The sequence below is a fragment of the Mus pahari genome, chromosome 3 (genome assembly GCF_900095145.1).
Source record: "Mus pahari chromosome 3, PAHARI_EIJ_v1.1, whole genome shotgun sequence".
NCBI lineage: Eukaryota > Metazoa > Chordata > Mammalia > Rodentia > Muridae > Mus > Mus pahari.
In genome coordinates this window covers 61,170,381-61,178,019 of record NC_034592.1, presented here as the reverse complement: position 1 = coordinate 61,178,019, position 7,639 = coordinate 61,170,381, and the positions used below count along the sequence as shown (strand labels likewise).

Here is a 7,639-nt window from a genome sequence, read left to right as displayed (position 1 = left end):
TTGAGACCGCGGAAAGTCACATGACCCTGAATGTAGCCTTTTAGGAAAGCAACAGAAGTGGTAAAGAAAGGAGTGTGTGTGTTGGGGGCTGGGGGGGGGGGGATTGCCTCCTTCCTCTGCTGCCTCCCAGCCTGTCCGCCGCAGTCCACATTCTTCTGGGCGCATCTGTGGAGCTATTAAGTGGGATAATCCCTCTGGCCTTTGATACATTTCTGGACATGATTATTTCATTACTCGCAGTATATCAGTAGGATCATAATAAAAAGGACTTCTGACAACCTGCCAAGAGTTTTGTGGCCTTGTAAACACAAAAGTGCTCTAATAAAATTTTATTAAGTGTTAAAAAGTCATAAAAAGTGAAATAACATAAACTACAAAATTTACTGTCCTCAGCAAATGCTGAAAATATCGTCCACAGTAAAATTAAATTAGCATGTAATAGACAGAGCAGCAGTGTAGAGTGGGTTTAAAAGAGGATCCAGGGGGAAAATGACACTGTAACCTAATCAGGGTCACGGGGATTTAATTCGGATCCCCCCGCCCCAAATGTGAATAAATGTGCTGATTACAGACAAGAGCTCCGGGGTTACCAGAGTCTCGCACATTGTCAATACTTCGCAAGAAATAATATATTGCAGATTGTAAGGCGCGAGGGGAGACCCAGCCGGCATCCGGGGGCAGCGGCGCGGGCCAGGGTGTCCACTAGGGCGCGCTGTGAGACCGAGAATCTCCGGCAGGGTGCCCACGCCGCCCTGGGCCCTCGCACTCCGCGCCTCGCCCCCTCCAAATCATATTTACAGTGCGAGGGTCTCCCCCCACCCACTCCTCCTGTGACATTTTCTCCAAATCGGAAGAAAATGAAGTGTAGGTCGAGCTTTGCCGCGGGCAGCCCTCAGTTCCCCTCTTTCGGATCAAGAGCCTGGATGTAGGAGACTTTGTCCACTGTGATGCTAAGCCTCGGGGGAGCATTGGGGGAGGGGGCAGGCCAGCGCTACTGGAGTGACCGTCCCCCCAAAGCAAGGCCGAAGAAGACACGAGGCCGATGTCCAGCTCGTCTTAGGCCTCCAATGCGCTCCAAAGGCTGACGGGGGTCAAGTCCGTTCCCGCTGGGGACAAGTGCATCGTCAGTTCCAGAACGACCTCTCCCTTGCTTAGCCCTGTCCCAGGAGGTCAGAATGACCCACCGCCCTGGGGTACCCGCTCCCGCCTCCCTGTTGTCGTCGTGTTGGGCCAATCGTCTGACTCTGGGTCGCTGCCCGGGCGCACGGGCTCAGGAGGGCAGCAGCTGCACGGGGTTCCCATTCCACCCGGGACAGGTATGGACCGGCCGGGCCCATGGAGAGAGTCTCCTCTGAGCCCATGGGGAGGCTCCGCCAGGAAAAGAGTAATCCTTCCTCTCCACACGCTACTCCAAGTGGACCCTGATGGGCAGGAAAAGGCTGGAGCGAAAAGTCCTGGCCTTTGCTGGCCTCGCTGGCTTTGCAGAAGAGAGATGGCTTCCACCCACGTCTCCCCTCCCCCTCAGCGCCACACAGCAGGTTTGTAAAGAGAGAGATGCAAGTTTTGAAAGTTATGTATCTTCCAAGGAGAAAGGTATTGGTCATGGTGCCCATAAGTGCTTTTTTAGCCACAGAAAGTCAACATGTCACCTCTGTATCTGCAATCCCCAAATGATGGCAATGCTGACTCTGAAGAGAGCGTGTGTTAATTGGAAGTTAGTGAAATGGGAAATGAGTGGGCAGTGACGTGTTTCGGGGCATTATTTCTCCTTAGGGATGCCCAAGGTCTGAGGCTCCATGTAAGAATTAGCCATTTTGCCAGAAAGTATGTGCTTTTAGTTAAATCCGATTAAAGCCCGGAGTGGTAAGTTCACAGGAGAGGCTAATGCCAGCTACTAAAGACAGCTTGTAGTTGCAGTTTCCCAGGTGGCAGGACGCCTTGAGGTGGGTGCGCAAAGGCAAAGAGAATCCCCAAGCAGGTGAGGGGCAGAACTCATTGACAAACAGGCCCCATGCTGCTTGCAGAGGGTGTGATGATCCGTACAGACTTCTTGGTGTTTGAGAAGGGTGTTTGACTATTTTTAAATGACAATGTTTCTCATCATCTGCAAAATACGGTGTTGAATTTTAAGTAGGTTGGAACAGCGGGCTTAAAAAAGTAAAAAGTCAATTTAATACGGTTTGGCTGTTGCTATCAAAGGCGTTGAGGGCTAATACAAACAGAACTTAAAGGAATGGATACATAAATGATAGTTCCTCTTTGGGGTTATGTGTCTGCCTTTGGGGATGGGGCAGGTGGCACTGCAGACAGCAACTGTGGATGTGGTGGGTCATTACTACCTTTTACTGCCTATAAATACTTCCCCCTAATGGATTAGAATGAGAGATTTTCATTTAAAACTTGTAAACTTGTTTTCTTGCATTTATGAAGTTCAAAGAACTTATACTTGCACTATTCTGTTCTGTGTTCACATTTTAGATTAAAAATAATCTATTCTTCAATTTTAAAAGTATGTTCATAAATGTTAAAAACATCACAACTATTCTACCTTTCTCCAGCTACACATGGGATTGGGATTGTGGTAATCAGTCTTTTTTTTTTTTTTTTAATTGAAGGAGATAGCTACGATCCCACTAAAGATATTTAGAAAGTGCCTCCAAGCTTGTAACTCTATATCAGATTGCAATTTATATTAAAATTTAAGGTCAAACATTTTCATAAGGAAACTTGATGCACATGTTCTAAAAGAGTATAAGTATATGCTGTAAAAATGGCTTCCCTATGCCATATCACCTCTCCCCCAAATAAAAAAACTTCAGGGTTTATTTTTCCATTCTCTAAAACTGCAGTAATCTGATATATAAATTTATAGGTAGTTTTGCTCTGTTAAAATGGTAGAAACTTTTTAATGCATTGCAAGGAAACTAAAAGAACATTCTTTGCCCTTCCATATTTGTAGAACTTGAAAAAGTAAAGAGTTTGTTAAAGCATTTTACTATTGAAGTCAGTGACCAATGAAATGTGCAAATAATTACTTTTTTTCCAGAAAACTTTAAAATTGGTATGAATATTTTAATTACTGTCTTTCTCCTAAGTGCCCCAAATGTTTAGTTATATCTGTTATCAGCTAAAAAAAAAAAAAGAGTTTCATATTCTATTCCATCTTTTGTACATTGAAAAAGCGGGTAACTGCTTTTTGTTGGTCTTCTTTTGATAGCCATGAACTGGATTTGAGCATGTGCATTAGAGTAAAAAAACCAAGCTAAGTTCATTTCTCTTTCTAGAATCTGGCATTAATCCTGGGTCTCACTTTTTATGCACACAGGCTGCTATTGAAATCAATTTGGACATGACAAGTTGAAGGAAAATGTTGAGACAGTGTGTGTTTTATACTGAAGAATATATATTAAGGTATAAAATAGCAAATAGCTGGAGTTGAATCATGAGGTCTATCAGTCAGTCTCTGCATGATCATTTAAAGGTACCTTTGCACAGAGGGATTTTCCTCTGTTCTGTATTTATGAGTCTCTAAATTACTTTACCCTGCAAGTTCAAAACTCAATAACCAAACACCAAATTTATGTATTTTTAAGGTGACTAAGGTTAAGAATATGAGGAGCAGATTGGTTTATGGAAGCAAGCAAGCACTGCAAATTGTATTTCAAAATACTAACTCAGCTTCCGTTTCTGACAGGGATCTCGTGGTCAGCTCATCACTTTCCCAGATCGGCTTTAAATCCGCAAGGGAAAACTATATTTTCCACCTTGGAAGTTTGTATTTAAGTTTCCTTAACTGCAAAATCACTCTGAAGCAGAGTGTTTTATGAAAAGGGCCATTCCGTGTGTTAGTTCCATCGATTATGTATGAATGTATAAAAGACTAGTTTAAAGACCAGTAAAAGTGAGGAAATTCCAAGTCAAGAGGGCTAATTCCATTCATAATTCACCCCGGTGCTGGTCTCAGGAAACTTGAGGCCTATAGTGACACCTATGGATGTCAGTTGACTTGGCTTGCACGCTGGAAACAGCTTACTCTGACCATGTTGGAGGAGGCTTAACTTGATAAAAGGAGGGAACGTCCGGCTAGGATTTTTGGTTACCTAGGAATTTTCCAATCTCATTGCTTTTATAGATTTTCACTTTTGAAAGTGTAAACACTGAAGGACACCGTGTGTCTGTGTCTGTGTCTGTGTGTGTGTATATATGTGTGTGTATGTATGTGTATGTGTGTGTATGTACATGCGTATGTGTATATATGTGTCTGTGTATATGTGTATGTGTATGTATGTGTGTATGTGTGTATTTGTGTGTATGTATATGTATATGTGTGTGTGTATGTGTATGTGTGTATTTTCTGAAGTCAGATTAACTTTCACTAATCTATTTCCTTCCTGCTTGTGCCTCTGTCAGGAATTCTTCCAAACACCGGGGATGTAGAGGCCCGGCAGTAAGCTTCTCTGCCCTTCACCGCCTTTGTCCCCAGCCTTCCTTCTCTTCATCCTCAGTGTGTTAACTTAAAAACCCTCCGGAGTTTAGTAGTGATTGATATAAGCCTTACATGTCACATTCTCAGCTCTAAGGTTTTTAGGGAATTGGCCAGAAATCCACCTAGACTTTGCATTCTAAATTGGGACAAATGATTTGGGACTCTCATGCATTTAAGCAGGGTGTTGAGCCGCCACTGTTTTTAAATCTTACATAATCCATCCACTCATTTCTCAAGGCTGCTCCATTTGAGTTTCTGCCTTCTTTGAGTTTTAGTGTTGAGACTTTTAAACAGCTTCACAGAGTTCCTTAAACATTCCGAGGAACTGTAACTTTAAACCAGACTGGTGTAAAGGGTAAAACTTGCCCAGAGAGTCTTTACATAGTAACTTCAATCTGATATAAACTCAGTTGACCTTTAAAAAAATCCTGAAAATGTGGGTTTCCAGTAGAAAAGGCTGCCATCTACTCAGAGTAGGGTTGGTTAGGACCAGTTAAAACCCACACAGCATGCCTCATTAAACTGGAACTAACATGATGCTGAATTACTGGCTCCCTGTTTTCTTGAATGTAGGTCATTTTGTATCCTTACAATGTAACATTTGGAGGGCTTTCCCGTCTCTGAAGGACTGCAGTTTGTCACCTGTTTGGCTGGCCCCCTTAACAGTCTAAGCTCTGTTCCTCCTAGGAAAGATTCAGCTACTCTATCTCCTGGCTGAAGTCTCCAGGCTCCTCAAACACTGTGGTCCCCGAGGCTGTGAGACTCTCTCTTGCAAGTCAGCACCTGAGGATCCCTAGTCCAAGCTTCATTCCTCTGGGTCCAAGAGCCTAGAAGAAAAGCCTGGAGCCACACACTCACCTAGGTGAAGCCATAAAGAGGTAAGCTTTCATAACGAGGGAACATATATCAAAACTCGAGGTTCTGAGAACCGGAGAAACTGGTGTTCAGACGTTAGTGTCTCCTGCCAGAGCACAAAGCAACAACTGGTGCCAAATATGCCAAGGTTGGTAAAACCACTTAAGTTGTCAACCCCCCTACAAATGTCCTTTTAAAAAAGTATGATTTTTAATTGAAGAGAGGCCATTACTTTATGGTCTTTAATGCTCTGGAACCTACCATTAAATATCTCTAGTAAAAAAAAAGGGGGGGCAGCTTTAAAAGAAAATGACATATATGTTACACACACACATACACACATACACACAGACACAGACACACACACACACACACACCCCAGTGTGTTAGTATATAAATGTATTGGCACAGGGGTACATGAAGCTCTCTGTAAACTGTAGCACTCATTACAAATGATCGTTATTTCGAAGTATCTATGTAGCTGCTTGCCTTCATTCTCTCCACTCACTAATTCTTGAGTTCTGACCGCAAAGACTTGGTTTGTGCTCTCTGGACAAACACCAATTCTTTGCAACCTTGAGTTCAAATATGGAGTCTTCACTGTGAAACCTTGAAGAGTCCCTTCATGAAGTTATTAAGTAAGCATTTGTGGTCTCATGAACTTGGGAGTTTTTCTTTTCAAAGAACTGGATGTATGTGTACAAAAAAAGGCTTTCTGATAAATTGATGTGAGGACATAGCTCAGTGACAGGCAGGCTGCTTACCCAGGGTTTGATTGGTGACACAAGACAGAAGAAATTCTGATAAATGAGTGGGAAATAATAATAATAATAAATAATAATGATAATAATAATAATAATAATAATAATAATAATAATAATAATAATCCCACTAGATTGTAACCCAGTTCTGGCTTAAAATTATGATCAAGAAAAGGAACTAGATAGAACTTGAGGGTGTCAAAAGGAGTGTTAGCCTAAATTCTGTTGATAATTCTTTCACAATGAATTGGGGTGCTGTTTTGATGGCTCTGCACTTTCTTTTTACAGACACAAATCACATTGACCCATTTAATTTCTCTGGAAGGAAGTGTAAGCTCAGTAATAGTCGCTCTCCTAGAGGTGTGGGCACCTGCCAGGTCGCTCTTTAGTTATTCAATGTGAGTCACCCAGAGAAAACATGAGAACATGCATCTAGAAGACACACCTCCTAATGTCTCCCAAGACGAGGGACACTATGTCTAACCTAGAGGGTGAATTCCAGATTTATGCATTTATCCCACATTGATCTTGGTGTCTGTAAGCCAAGTGTGATGCTTAGAACAGCTCCTAGAGTTATCAAATGAACTTCCTGCCTAAAGTCGCATGCTCCCAAACCTTGTAAAATGTCCTAGCTGTCCCTTCATGACATCATAGAACACTTGTAAGCATGACAGCTGGAAAGGGGCCTCTGAGGATCTCTGCAGGCACAGAGCACTTAAAACCACTTTGAAGCCTTTTGTTTTTCTTAAATTATCCATAGGGAAACTCCAAAACCCACACAACATCTACCTTAAAAGCATCAGGAGTATTTTAATTGGATAACAACCATCCATATTTTCCTTCTGATGAATTGAAAGGAATTAGGAATGAAATTTTACGATAATTATAAACTGTATTGCTGACCCAGGGGACAAGAACAGTTATGAAAATATGTCTATGTATCACTGTGAATTTAGACTTTTAAAAATTCATATCAAAATCTCAAGCATCTTATTAAATCTTAGAAAATAATGTTCACATGGTGAAAACAATATAATTTATAGTCATGACTGATATTATAGTATCAATGGTGCAATATGTTCTATGCCACAATCAGAAACTGATTAAATCTTTGTATATTGAGCTTATAATAAAATAAACTCAGCTGTACATTTATAAATCTCTATAAAAGTGATCTATATGTTTATAAATCAATGAATTCATCATATACAAATTTCATCTTTAAAGATGAAATATGGAAAAGTGTTCTTTGAGAGTATTTTTTTCTGTCTGGAATTAAAGTTATTGACTCTAAGAATGAAAAATTGGCTACCCGGTAAACTGGGCTTTTACTACTATTTTGTGATGGGGTTGGTGTGCTCAAAAGTGGACTTTAACAATTAACAGTTGCCAGGCAGTGGTGGTACACACTTTTAATCCCAGCACTTGGGAGTCAGAAGCAGGTGGATTTCTGAGTTCGAGGCCAGCCTGGTCTACAGAGTGAGTTCCAGGACAGCCAGGGCTACACAGAGAAACCCTGTCTTGAAAACCAAAAAAA

General features: G+C 41.6%; 1 long non-coding RNA gene across 2 annotated transcripts in view; it reads left to right on the top strand.

The window, feature by feature from the left end:
• The first annotated feature begins 1,001 nt into the window (after nucleotides 1-1,001).
• Nucleotides 1,002-7,639, top strand: part of LOC110317530 — a 12,905-nt gene continuing 6,267 nt past the window's right edge. Inside the window, exons 1-2 of one of the 2 annotated variants that reach the window (XR_002380324.1) lie at nucleotides 1,002-1,316; nucleotides 5,113-5,364. This is a non-coding gene — a long non-coding RNA (uncharacterized LOC110317530). Of the gene's footprint in view, nucleotides 1,317-1,352; nucleotides 1,539-5,112; nucleotides 5,365-7,639 lie in introns of those variants that run through there. The other variant, XR_003843484.1, reaches the window with a different exon arrangement.